General features: G+C 41.7%; 1 protein-coding gene and 1 pseudogene across 1 annotated transcript in view; both read left to right on the forward strand.

Annotated features, from left to right (window-relative positions):
- SLC7A11 (solute carrier family 7 member 11) overlaps positions 1-14,455 on the forward strand; it is a 1,087,616-nt gene that overhangs the window by 39,310 nt on the left and 1,033,851 nt on the right. The gene's annotated exons all lie outside the window — the stretch shown is intronic.
- On the forward strand, positions 4,551-6,837 carry LOC138516139 (EEIG family member 2 pseudogene; annotated as a pseudogene).

Here is a 14,455-nt window from a genome sequence, read left to right on the forward strand (position 1 = left end):
CCCCAAAAGATTTCAGCAGGCGTCTGCCTGCCAAACAACGTTTCAGCACTGAAAATATTTTGTTTGCAGGGCCTCTGGTGTAGAAATCCCAGACTATTTGCAGGGAAATAAACTCTATGTAGGCATCTGTAAATCTGGAATCGGAGTAGAAAGTTGTTGAGCAGCCCATTGCCTCACTTCACAATCTGGTAATGTGTAAGAAGGCTCCAGGGCTTGGGCATTTTGCCATAGCTCTACAGAGATTGCACCTGGACATTCACTTAAGCACTGGATCTCAGCATTCTCATGCATATCGTGTCAGTATATTTTCTCCACTTGATGATTAGCCTGACATTTTGATGGGTTGTTCTCAATCTTCTGCAGGCTGATGGCCTTGTGAGGAATTGGCATCTGTTAAGGAGTAAAAACATTCACATGTTTGATATATATATTAAATACATAAATAATGATGGTAATGCTATCTAAGAAAGTATGGTCTTTTAATCAGACCCCCTTTCAGAAACCTCCATGCCAAAAATAAAGTGCCACTTGAGTGCTATGCTGCTTCAGTCTTGTGAGCAGGTACAGAGTTCACAGGTGTCCTGTTTGACAGCCACTTTGACATCAAAGTTACTGCACTGCAAAGGTTGTATTTTAAGTGTGCACCTCTGTTCGAAAAACATAATAACTATGCTAAACTACCACACAGTGGCAGGATAATCTGGAAATATAAGCAATACCCGAGTTTTGGTAGGTAGCTGATGGTTGTGATGAATCGCAGGAATGTGTCCCTTCTCCCCAAGCAGGAGCCCCCCACTGTGAGACCAGGGAGGTGAGCCCGCTACACAATACCCTCCCTATGGGTGGAAGCAAGTGGGATCTCACAGGGAAAGAATCCCCTTTGCAGCCAAGGATTCCCGTTCCAAGGATGAACTCCCTAGAGGATCTAGCAAAATAACACCTTTAAACCTTTCTGAGGAGACAATCTCTGAAGAAAAGGTCAATATTTGTTATTTTCATCACACAATGGAAAACCTTTTTTTAAACTCCCATTCCGCTGGGACGAAGAATAGGATGTATGGAGCAGGGCATAAAATAATTGGTATTGCATTGTAATTTGCGATATAATACTGCCGTTTTTCTGGTCATTTAAAAAATCATGTTGCACCAACTGCAATACAATTTCGAGAGCAGATGCAGTTTCAGTCAGTATTTGTAAGTTTTGCTCTCAGTACACAGTGTGCAGGCGAGGCAGGGGCACACGGGCTGGGCTAAAAAAGATTGTATCAATGTATGAGCCCAGCCCAGGTGCAGCATCATAAAAGAGCATGTGTAGAGAGGAGGCACGACACAGTATGCATGTCTGAGCAGTTCCACTCGCACATTCTGCTGCATGATCAGAGGACACAGTAGGTAATGGTGCAGCATACTGTTTGGGACACCCATGCTGGGTGGAGGGGTGGAAACACTCCAAGCAAATTTGCTGCAACAAGGATGATCATGGCCAACTGAAAGCCACCTGCAGGTAGGGCTGTATGCTGTAAAGTGGCTGCCAAAAAGGTGGGAGACATATTATTTCCAGCCACTTCTAGCAGCTAGCCCTGCAGTAATAACACAGCATGCTGTCAAAAGGCCGTTTAGATATTCTTTTTTTCTCATGATAAAAGGTGCCAGCGCTTTAATCAGGAGAATGAAATAATATTTTAAAGGCTTTCTGCAAGTAGGCTATGTTATAAGTGCAGGGTGGGGTGCTAGCAAGTGGCTGGCAATAATATTTCTCCCGCCCGGTTCATGTCAGAGAAATGTTATTTTCAGCCACTTTCTAGCAACCATTACCGCAGTAATAACACAGCATGCTTGCAGAAGGTCATTTAAATATTCTTTCATTATTGTGATATAAGGTGCACAGAGAGCTCTTCTATCATGAGCAAGAAAGAATATTTAAAAAGCCTTCTGCAATCAGTGTGTGTCAGTAGTGCGGGCAGGCCTGGCTGAAGATGTGTGGGATTCATTTTGACATGATGGTTGGGGGTCCCCTGCTGAGATTAAAAACAGTGTGGTGCACACATGGGATGCATACATTACAATGGCAGCAAAGATAAGATTAATAGCTGCTGATTAAGTCAGCAGGGAGCTTACACACTACATGGCCACTGAAGAGCTTTTTGCTTGGGAAGAGAAAACACAGCTTTAATGCAAGCCCTTTAAAGTGCTTATTTAAGTCCCAGAATGAAAATGGAGAAATTCATTTTTGCTGTGTTACAAGACTGATGACTGGCAACATGGGGTAGTTGCTGGGACCCCACCTGAGGCTTGCGGGCTCTGTCATTTGAAATAGTTGAAAGGCCCTGATGCCAACCCTGATTATGGGGCTGGCTTCTAGCAAGTGGGTAGGAATAATATTTTTCCCATCCTTTCAGGTGGGGAAAAATATTATTTGCACAAATGGTCTAGCACCCACCCCTGCAGTAATAACAGCATGCTGGCAAAAACGTTCTAAACATTCTTTAAATCTTGTCATTAACATGCCTTTCCTGCAGGAGCGCCCGCTGCATCCCACAATCCAAATGACATTTCAGCAGCTTTTTACCTCCAGGCTCCGTGAAAATTGTATGGCTGTGTGTTAGCAAGTGGCTGGGAAAAATATTTCAGGTGTGATAAATATGATTTTCAGCCACTTCCTAGCACCCAGCCTGCACTAAAAACAGCCTGCCCGCAGAAACCTTTTTAATTATTCTTTCAATCGCGAGATTAACAGGCCGTTGCTGCACAACCACTGCATCCCACGATTTGGAAGGCTTTATTCCTGCAGGCTGTATTAGAATTGCTGGGCTGTGTGATCCCATTCGGCTGGGTGAAATATTAGTCACATACCTTTGCTAGCAGACAGCCCCACACTGATAACAAAGCCTGAACGTAGAAGGCCTACTAAATATTCTTTCAATCTAAACTTCCTCTAGTTTCACAGATAACAAAGGCCTGGCAATTACTGTTCTAAAATATATAACTGCGCCTTATTTTTAGGAAATTGATTTGTGATTGGAAACATACGAGGAAACAGGATACCCGTAAAGGGGAGAGTTATTGCTGATTTAACATTGAAGATTCAACTGTGAAGAGTCTCACAATGTGTGGTATGTGGATGCCTTAAACACCACAGTTGCACGGAAAGGAAGTGACTCAAAGCTATTTTTTGAATACATCGTTTATCAGTGAGTTCTACTAGTTTAATATAAATGAAAAAATGATTTTGTATTCTGGGACTTGTAGTCTCCTATTGAGGGTGGTGCAAATACTGCTACAAAGAAGGGTGCTTTTTGACGATTTGTGTACTTTGCAAGTAAACAATATGAAACCATATTTTTGTGGTTCTTGAAACCCAAAACTAGTATTTGTGCTAACTAGAGCTTTGAAGGTTTGTGATAAGTTGCTTAAATTGCTGGCAAATCCTGGCTTCACTACTTAAACCAAAGTGTGTGATCCTGGGCAAATCATGCGATCCAATCCAACCACATCATACTGTGCTGGTAAGAGAAGACATGTGCATTTTATCACTGGGCAGGGCTGGTGACTGATTGTCCTTAAATTGCACAATTTGCTGCTAAGTTGCCACTCTACTTCCCACAAACATGCTGTGGTGGAGAACACCCCCACCACACAAGTGAGTTTGATCCGCCCCTTCAAAGTGTCTGAAGATAGCCCTCTTCCAATATTTGAAGGGATAGCCCATCATCTCCTTTTTCAAAGTTTTAGTCAAGTTGAGCCCCTGACACACTGTCCTCCTATTATGAGAGGCTGAGAGGGCCAGGAGCCTTGTGTGCCACCACGGATTGCGGTGTCGGGCAGTGTCAAGAGTCGAACTCTGCAAAGAAGCCCAGAGTCGGCCTTCCAGACTGCCCCTTCTCTGAGCAACACACTTGTTCATGACCTTTTCATATGCAGAGGCTCTTAAATAATCTGGCAATAGCGGTTCCGACCACTACTATTTGAAGTATGGCAGGATGCTGTATTACTGTTTGTCAAGCTATTTATTAACTTGCCAGGACTACCGACTCCCCGTTCACTGTTTGCTTTTTACCCAGTACCTCAATTCTTTATAGCATGCTGATGGTTTCACATTCCATACCCGTCTCTACTTTTGCTCTTTATATCGGACCTCTCCCTCTGTAAAATGTACATTGCTTTTCTGTGTTTTTCACCCAACAGAAGTGACAGAAAATGATTTGTCAAGGATCACACACATTATTTAAGGGGTGGAGCAGAGATTTGAGACCACCCCAGATTGTGCTCTGTTGTCGTTGGTACACATGTGTAAGGTTTGGCTTTCAATGGCTAACATAATGTCTGGTTTTATTGGAATTGAAAGGTGCACCTCACATAATTCATCAATTTAAAATATGATGGACTCTACTGTACATGATTTTATGTCATGTAAATATAGTTCCTGAGCCTCTGCTCTAGGCTGTGTTGATCCACTCCTCCAGCTCAGGGCACGTATTCTGCTCACTCACTGGTTGCATGTACTCGCAGACAGAATACTGAGTAGCGTTTTTTTTTCTTGTGCATGGCCACCTCCTCGGGCCGTGCTTGCTTCAGTTCCGATCCCGTGCTGCTTCCTCTAGCGTGGCAACGGCTGCAGCGGCTGGCGGAACGGCTTCCCCTCCATGACCCAGGGATGCTGGGAGTGTGACTCAACGAGGGCTCCTTCAGAGGACTGTCGACTTGGGCTGCCTTCCACCGGGCTGCCCTGCGCCCCCGCCGGGTTCCCGCGCCGCCTTCCCCGCGGCTTATGGCTTTCATGATGATGAAGAAAAAGAAGTTCAAATTCCGAGTGGATTTCCAGTTGGACGAGTTGTCCTCCGTGCCCTTCGTCAACGGGATCCTCTTCTGCAAGATCCGCCTGTTGGACGGCGGCAGCTTCAACGTGGAGTCCTCCAGGGAGGTAGTGCAAGCAAACTCTGTTCACTGGAAGAAGAGGTTTTCCTTCATGTGCAAAATGAGTGCCAGTGCCACCTCCGGGATCTTGGATCCATGCGTTTGCAGGGTATCTGTACGGAAGGAATTAAAAGGTGGCAAGGCATTTGCAAAGCTTGGCTTCGCTGACTTGAACCTGGCTGAGTTTGCTGGATCTGGAAATACGACTCGTCGATGCTTGCTTGAGGGTTATGACACAAAAAATACAAGGCAAGATAATTCCATTCTAAAGGTTGTCATTAGCATGCAACTGATGTCTGGTGACCCTTGCTTTAAGACTCTGCCTTCTCCAGCAACATCTATTTCTATTTCCGGAGATTTAGAATCTTTACATGAGGACCGGAAGGGGGGAGAAACATCGAAACTACATCTTGCCATTTCAGATCTCTCTGCAAAGAGTGGCTCTGTTCCAGATGAACTTGGAGCTTACGGACATTCTAGAACCTCAAGCTATGCAAGCCAGCAGTCAAAGGCATCAGGGTACAGTACAAGTCACTCTAGATCTTCCAGTTTCTCTGAGTTGAGTCACAAGAGAAACACCTCAGCTGGAAGTACTTCAACTGGAATTGGAAGCATCCCTGAGCCTTGTGAAGTGGATGAATCAAAGTTCCCTGAAACTAACCCCAGCACACCTGACAAAGAACGCTCACCATCAGAGAAGCTCAACAGGCATCCAGTCAAACAAGACTCTGTGGAATCACAGTTAAAACGTGTGGATGCCACCAGGGTGGATGCAGATGACATTGTTGAGAAAATATTGCAAAGTCAAGACTTTAGCCTGGACTCCAGTGCAGAAGAGGAAGGATTGCGTTTGTTTGTCGGACCTGGTGGAAGTACAGCCCTTGGAAGCCATCATTTACCAAACAGGGTCGGAGCTAGTGCTTATGAACAGGTGGTCATCAAACGCTAGAACTGAACTTGCACTCTGAGAAACTTTGGAAATGAGCATTTTTATTTCATGTACTTATTTACAGTTGATAATGACAAAATGTTAACTGGATGATAGGGGAGCTCTACAAAAAGACCAGTTGACATTGGTCTGAGAATTTTGAGTGCCTCACACTGCGGCAAGGAATGCAGTTTGACATTTACTGTATGCCTTGTGTAAGTTCTTATCTGTTGTGATGTTTGTGCTGTTGTTTAACTGCCATCTTGGTTCTCTCTAGGCATAACCTAAAACATATTTATGAAAATATGTGGTATTCCTCAATCTTTACATAGTAATTCTTGATCTATAAAAACAAACTCTCTTTTAGGGACATTCATTTAATGTGTATTGCAATCCTGGTTTTGCCAGATCAAATCCTGTTGAAAATATATGTATGGTTCTAGGATCATGGGTCTATAAAATAATCTAACTGTATCTAGCACATCTATACTTTGCAGGCAAACGGTTTTAACAAACCCTTATTATGATAAAATAGTAACTCTGGAATTGGGTTTTCAGCTATTTGTCTGCTCTGCTTCCAACATGTGCAATGCTGGTGGTACTTTTTTTTTATAAACCATTGTACGGACATTTAAAAAAAAAGAGGTTTGACTGCCAATTTGCAAACACAGAGTTTTTTGAAAGGGATCAGAGAAGATTGGTAGGGGACTGGCAGGCATAGTTTGATGATTACATTTATAGTACATAAAGATCTGCCGATTCTTTTTGGGAACACCATAATACAATGGACGTCATCACATTTCAAATCAAAGATATTTTGTGGTCTCAAACCTTTCTACACATACTGGATTCAGAATAACGTATATACACAAACATATAATTTGAAGCACCAATGGAATATGAGAGTACTGAACAAAATGATTTACTGTGTAACTATGAAACCCACTACATGTAGGCTAGAAGGCTCAATAAAGGAGGAATGTCATTGTGTATTATCATAAATGTTATTTTTTTTCTTTTTTTTAAAAAAAAAAGGGTACCTTTTCCGGTATACTAAATTATGTTCTCCTTGAGGTTAACTAATATCTGGCAATTGATACGGCACATGAACAATGCAACACAAGAGCTGTAGAGCAAAATATTAAACATTTTAAGAGTTACAATAGCCCTTCATCCCAGATATTTATAACAGCGTAACATTCCATTTAATACTTATTTTACAACATTCTGAGAAACCCAAAAAAAGAAAACAGACAGACTTTCACTTGTTCCTGACAATTCCTAAATGTGGCTTATTTCATAAATTAAGTAAATCAAAATAGAGAAAATGCTTCAAATTATATTTGATTGCATATAAATAGTTATTGCACGTTTCCACATTGGGTCTTTATCTTTGCACACAGATGCATTCTTCAAGTTTCTTCGGTCCAAGTTGGAAACTAGTCTTTCAAATTGAATTACCCTTTCAAATTCTTTCTGTTACTCAAACATGTACACCTATTTTTAAAGACACATAGCTTTACTGTTTACACTGCAGCATTCATATTTGTGTGGACAAGAGTTTTCACTTGAAAGACCTTTTAGCCGAGCATAAACATTTTGGATATAAATCTCAATTGTGGTCAAGTCTCAGGTGCATGAAAACATATATCCCAGAAAAGGATTCCTTGGAACATTGAAGGGATTTGATCCTTTAAATATGCATAAAGTGTCATGGCTGCCAGACTAGGACATGGCAATGCAGTAAAAAAAAAAAGCATTTTAACTGTAAAAAGTAGTGCTATCCAGTCACATTTGTTTCTTGTTTCCTTTAGTGAAAAATTCAGCGCAATAACTTTGTTTTAAATCCCTTAAGGATTTAAAGTCAAGTACAGTTCTTTGGGGAAAGTGACTGCAACAAAGTATACAGTGTGCAGCTCAAGGTTTGCTGCTTTGAAGATAGCCCTTTATTTCTCTATTGGACTAATTTGAGAATATTTTTCTACTATTTCTGAAATACTGTTTACGTATATTATTCATGTGTTTTTATGTATGTTATATTGTATAGAAACATTTATAACAAAGATGAAAGTTCATTTGCATAAAAAAACTTTTATAGTATGAAGATATGGAATATAAAATTCAGGTAAGGATAGCTGTGACTGCTCCATAATTTTATTGTATTTTAATGAAAGTATATGTTTTATTTGATAGTCACAAATTTCAGTTGATGAAGTACATTTTACAATGCCCTGCAGATACGAGCCTGCAATTTCAGTATTTGATTTATGAACCAAGGAATTGAACATTTGCATTGATACTTAAAAGTACATCTGTCAGAGCCTGCAGAATTAGCCAATGGCATGACTGGTATCATGGAGCATATTTTGTATTGTATTCGGTAAGTCCTGATTGGGGCACTATTGTATGATCTGCTTATCCACTTTTAGGCATATTTTTAGTTTGTTGGCCATGTCTTCTACACTTTAATATTCTATATCTGCTACAATGACATTAAGAGTCCCAATCTGACATATGGCAGTACTTGCCAAAGCCATAATCAATAATAAACAACTATGACATACAGCAGGACATACGATTTCAGCTTAAAAAATCACTGGATTCTGCACAAATACACACACACTGCTGAGCCCCCGGTCATTTTAATGGATTCGAGAGAATTGATATATAGAATACCTTATTTGTGAATTTCTCCGTTTTCTTGAGTGAAAAAGAAAAACCTGTAATAATAAGCAAAATGCAAGAACCGAATAAATTTAATTTGGAAGAAAGTCCTAGTGGACTCATTCACTTGTTCCTCAAAATATTTGCAAGATCTCTTGCTGAACGCATATTTGAGAGACCTGGAATGTTCTAGTAATTCAGCAGCCAAAGTAAAATGAACATCTCAATTGATCCGCTTGTTGGAATATATATATTTTGAAAATGGGCGAGGATGCCCTTGCGTATCTATAAATGCCAACCCTTAAATATTGGGAAGTTTAACTATCTTATTTAGTATTACAGTCTAACAGTCTATTGCATTCTATTGTGCATTAGTCATTGTTCCTTGAAAATAAATAAATGTGTTTTGACCCTTTATGTTACTGTTAAATGGGTCTACTTGACAATACATGCGTGCATGTGCATTATATCAGCCTGTACTATTAAAATAAAATGCACATTATTATCAGGCCTTTTGGGGTGAGGCTACAGAGGTTATTTCAGTATAAATGTGTTCTCAATGATATGTTATTTTAGATTTTAAAATCATTGAGCAGAAATTGCTCTTAATGTCCTTATTTTCATAAAATTAAATAGAGGTTATTTAAATTGTATAGAGGAAAAAATGGTAACTGCACAGTAGGGACGAAGCATTTGTCAAAATCATTCACACAACTCTTGACTAGGTGGTTTGTTGTGTACATTTGTATCAAGGTACTGTAACTTGCTTTATGAAGTGATTCCATTGGTATTACATTTGTACTTGGAGAATGACCTTCACATGTGCACATCTTGTGCTTAAATTGCTTCACTGTATAATACTTAAAAAATTCCAAGAAAACTGACAATTATTTTTTTTAGAAAATTCTTTTTTATTGTAAAGTATTTGTAATAATGTATATGTGACGTCTTTTATATGTTCAATAAAATTTAAAGTCTTAAACTGAAAAAAAAAAAAGAATACTGACTAGCGCAAACTACATAATGTAGTATGAACAACAAGGCACTGCGTGCTGGTACATTACAATCAGTGGTGCAGGGACACAGAGCACACTAATGCTCTCCACATTTCTTTTAGGACTCTTGTCTTGTGACTTGGTGCTCAGCACGGGTATTGTATTTGTATTTTATTGAATTTATATAGCGTTTTAATCCAAAACGCTTTACAAGAGGAACCAACAATATACAACAAACATTACATAGCAATTGAATTAAACCAGAAAGCAGTATGAAAACTATTTACATTATGGAAGGGGAAGAAGAGAAGGGAGGGGTCAAGAAGAGAGAAGAGAGAAGAGATAGTGGGTGGGAGGAAAGGTGAGAGTAGAAGTAAGAGAGGAGGCAGAGGCAGAGGGAGTAGGGAGAAGGAAGATAGAGAGGAGGATTAGAAACGTACAGGGCATAAGAAGGAGAGGGTGGAGATAAAGGAGAGAGAGAGAGAGAGAGGGGAAGGGAAGTAGGAAACGGAAAAAGGAGGGGTAGGTGAGAATACTAAAAGGAGTAAGAGGAAGCAAAGGGTTTTAAGGAGGTGAATGAAAGAGATAGGATTTTAAGGAGGTACAAAAGTAATTGAAAGAAGAAGTAGAGCGGATGAAAAGTGGAAGGCGGTTCCAGTGGTAAGGGGCAAGGAGTTGGAAAGAGCCGAAGCGAGAAGGGGCACAGGGTAGAGGTGGAGAGGAGAGTAGGTAGAGATTGGAAGAGTGGAGAGAACGAGAAGGAGTGTAGAAAGTGAGGAGGGAGGAAAGATAGTGTAGCTTCCCGATTGAGTGCACTGGTGTTGTACTTGGTAGTTAGTGTATCTGAAGCAGTGTAACAGATTTGAGTAGCAACAGTAGGGGTTCTAAAGCGCTGGCTTTCTCCCAATGCAACTGCCTCTGACTGACATCCAGCCTCCTCATCCCCACCAGGCAAGTACTGCACAAGTGGCTCTGAAATTTTAAGAGCTTTAATGTTTTGTGGCACCTATCCTGAGCCACAAACCTAGATCTGCATTGAGAAAACTGAATTGGAAGATTTTGGATTTTCCCTATTTATTTCTGAGAGATATTGGGAAAATATTGAATGGAAACCTGGTATCCATTTGCTGGAGCTCTTTAGCGCATGCTTGTAGCCTCCTGGTACATGTTAACTTGTAACTAACACCGGAGCTGCTTGACTCCCCAGGTCAGTTGGTGGCATACAAATCTGTCAGTGTCACGCTGTGACTTTCCTTCAACATTGTGAACATTTTGTCTTTATGAAACCTCTGAACTACTCCTTACACAGAAAATGATGTGTGAAGAATACACTATAAAGGACACTGGCCTGTGCAACACTAACTGCACTCGGCTGCAAAGAGCCTTGCACTGACAAATGTTTTCAGAGCCTTTTTATAAGATCTGTTTATTTCTGTCCATTTGTGCATCTAACCTTTTACATTTTAAAGACCCTCCTCTCACCAATATCTTCTGAGGTACACAAAATTGGTGTATTGCTGCCAACTTTGCCTTGGGTACCATTACCATCTGGTGACGTTTCAAATGTTACTACAAAATTGATCATTAAATAAGTTGCCAAGCAAAACAATGTTACTTAGCAAATACTGCTAATCATTTTTTGAAAACTAATTTATGCCTTCTGTCTTATCACTTTCTGTGGCACAAGGGACTCTGGCTTTGACATCAGGAGGCACGGGTCACTTGTCTCAGGTACTGGACCCCTTAATGCAGGATTTCTTTCATCTAATTCCTGCTGCATATTTACCTGTAAACAACGGGGTCTTCACTCCTTCTTTGATTAACTTTTGGACTGGGGAATTGTGATAGGAGGGATATTGTTGTGCTCATTAGACAGTGATTAGAGGAGTGGGTTGCAGGGGTACTGTGGTGGAGTTGACTTGGGTTCCCAGTCATTGTGTGGTCTTGGGTAATGAGTTGGTGGATCGGGCTGTGTGTGGGTCCTCGTTGTGGAGGGAGGTGGATGTGAAAGTCCCATTGAGTGTGGCTCAGGTACAGGTGATGGTGCGTGGCAATATTATGTGGCAGGATCGATGGGATATGAGCTCAAAGGGGCGGCAGTTTTATGCAGTGTGCAGGGAGTTGTGTGTTTGGGCATTTGGGGGGGTAGAGTTGACACAAAGGGAGGAAACTATTTTGAATTGCCTTAGGGTGGGTCATGCGGGGTTTGGCGGGATTCAAGTGTTTGATGGGTAGAGTTGCATCGGCAGTGTTCGAGGCTTGCGGGTGCCCGGAGACGGTGTCTCATTATATGTTGGACTGTGTGAGGTTTAATGTGCAGCGGGAATCACTCAGTCAGGATGAGTGGCATTGGGGTGCTTGAACAGGGGTTATTTGATCTGTTCAGTTGGAAAAGAGGGGTGGTGGATGATCAGTGTAGGTTCCTCCTTCAGTTTGTGCGGGAGACGGGGAAGTGGGACGAGAACTAGTGGAGGTGGATGTCTGATTAGTTTTTATTTTGGCGAACATCATCTCAATAGATGGAAATCGCCGGCTTTGGGTTTCTGAAGTCACCCTAACAAGAAAAAGAAGAAGAAGAACCTTTTGGACCTGCAAATAAAATAGGAAGAATTAATTTGCACCCTGTTAGCAGAGAAGTCCTTTACAAAACCCACTACCATAGGTGAAGACATGTGTTCCGAGGAAGTAGAAAGCTCTTCTCCCTACCACTTTCCATGGGACATTGTGGGTGACTTTGCTAGGGTCCAATGCCTAACGCTCAGCTAGTAAGACTACTGTAGGATAGAAAAGTAGAAACTGAAAAGGACTCGTATTGCCCTAAATGCCCCCAGAGCATATAGGGGGCCAAAGCAGCCACGTCTCCTCTTTTCATCACTCAAACCACTTTGAACCACATTTGGAAAGTGTTTACTACTTTAAAACTGCCAGGACCCACGTTGCTGCCTTTGGCACACCCCTTAGAACCATGTTGCTGCATCATGAAACTAGTTTAATGCACCCTTGTGCCAGCAGAGCCTCGTCACCCGTCAAGGTCAAACACAAGTGCACCATGCAGATGACTTCTTTTACAGTGGGTACATTTTTATAGTTAGTTGTACAATTTATTTGATTGATTAAAGTATAAACATTTCTATAGAAAATTGATTGGACAGTCTTTTATTTTGGAACTGTGTACTATTTCTATTTGGGTTGCTACTGTCTCACATTCACACCTCTTCTAATAGCCTTCCCTCGGCCCACAATACCACACAATGCATAGGAGGTATGCATCACGGCTATGCCTATTTCACTTTTTTGATTGGGATCATGCTATGTGTTGCCGTTCTGGCAGCCCCATACTCGCCTGCATACTACTGATGCTGCTGATTTACAGAAGGCAGTCCAGTGTGAGAGCGTGTGCGCAAAACTGAACATTAGGATGAGCACAGTCGCAGGGGGATCTTGTGGTACGTGATGCTGTTCTGGGAGCTCAGTCCTCACCTGCATACCACTGATTCAAAGTAGGGGGTCCAGCGCGAGAGCGCATGCATGAAACCGAGTGCTAAGGTGAACGCAGTTGGCAGTCTGCGGTTGGGTGGTGTTGGCCTTGAAGTTCGTGAAGTCTGCTCTATTGTTGGGATGTGCCATTGCTAGACCAGAGATTAAACATGGAAAAATGATCTGCTCTCAAGATGGTAAATTACTTGCCTTTGTACAACCTATGATTGGTCCCCCAACAATAAACCTCAATCTTAAGAAAGAGTCTGAGTCTTTACAGTAAAACCGTGCATACGATCGCAGCATTATGTATGAGCTTAGGAGCAGGAGTGCGGACAGCGCAGGTGTTTACCTGACCCCAATTGATACCTTTGTACTGAGTTGCCGGGTCTATTGTCAATTTTTCCCCAACAAACAAGGTCAATATAGACTCTACTATAGCAAATCCTCCAAAATGACCCCTAAACTCTTTCAAAGGATTTTTTGCTGCTAAGAGTCCCACTATAGTATCACAAACTAACTCTGCAGCACCACAGTCAGTTTTGGAAATCAAAGATAATATCTCTGTAGCCCAGTACAATTTGGAATAGCTATTTAATGAGGTGAAAGACTGTCAGTCAACTATTTCCCCCATCCAATGACCTGCCTGATTAGTCGGATTTGCGCATACAACAATCTCTACCTCCTTTCATGTCCTCGATCAACATTTGGCAAAACTTCCATCTCGTTGTTGTTAGATTCTTCCAGCTCTTCTGTAGCCGTGTGGGTTTGCAGCAGACCCCTCTACTGGGCAGAGGGGAGACTGGCACTAACTTGAATCCTGCCTCCATTGTTGCTCTCAACATGGCACTCACCTCAACTGTACTCCTATACAACAACATTAGGGTTGAAGTAAAACACCACAGTAGTACGATAGTCGCTTGCTTTGTTCCTCCCCTCACTTTCTGCACCCCACTCCGTGACCTTTTGTTTTACTCTGGCTCTACCAGAGATGTTGACAGGCCTAGTACGGTAGTTGCCTGTCTGTTTACATTTCCTTCCCACTCTCCCGCTCCCTTCCTTATCTATGTCTTAGCTCTTGCACTATCTGAAATGTCGTCGGGCCGAGTACAAGAGTTAATTTCACATCCTTACTGTTCATGGCCTGTAAGAATGTCATTGTATTTTCCCTTGTTCCCTCCCTTACCTTGAAGCGCTTTGAAACACCCTTTGTATAGGCGCTATATAAATAAACTATCATATCATATCACACTGACATACTGCTCACTATTGCCAATCACCTGGATTCTAACTCGTATAATTTTCATATGAGGGGTGTAGCCTTGGGCGCTCCAGCCATCAAGTCCAATCCCCAACGTGCTGCCCAAATGACTGCTCTGATGGAGTTATTGATAAGCCAACATACTCAATAACTGCTGGTGTCCCCCCTGAGACCAACACGCAGGACATGGGCGGCTGCACCCCAGAGGAGGAAGGC

Source organism: Ambystoma mexicanum, chromosome 6q (assembly GCF_040938575.1).
Source record: "Ambystoma mexicanum isolate Mex_15411 chromosome 6q, UKY_AmexF1_1, whole genome shotgun sequence".
Classification (NCBI taxonomy): domain Eukaryota; kingdom Metazoa; phylum Chordata; class Amphibia; order Caudata; family Ambystomatidae; genus Ambystoma; species Ambystoma mexicanum.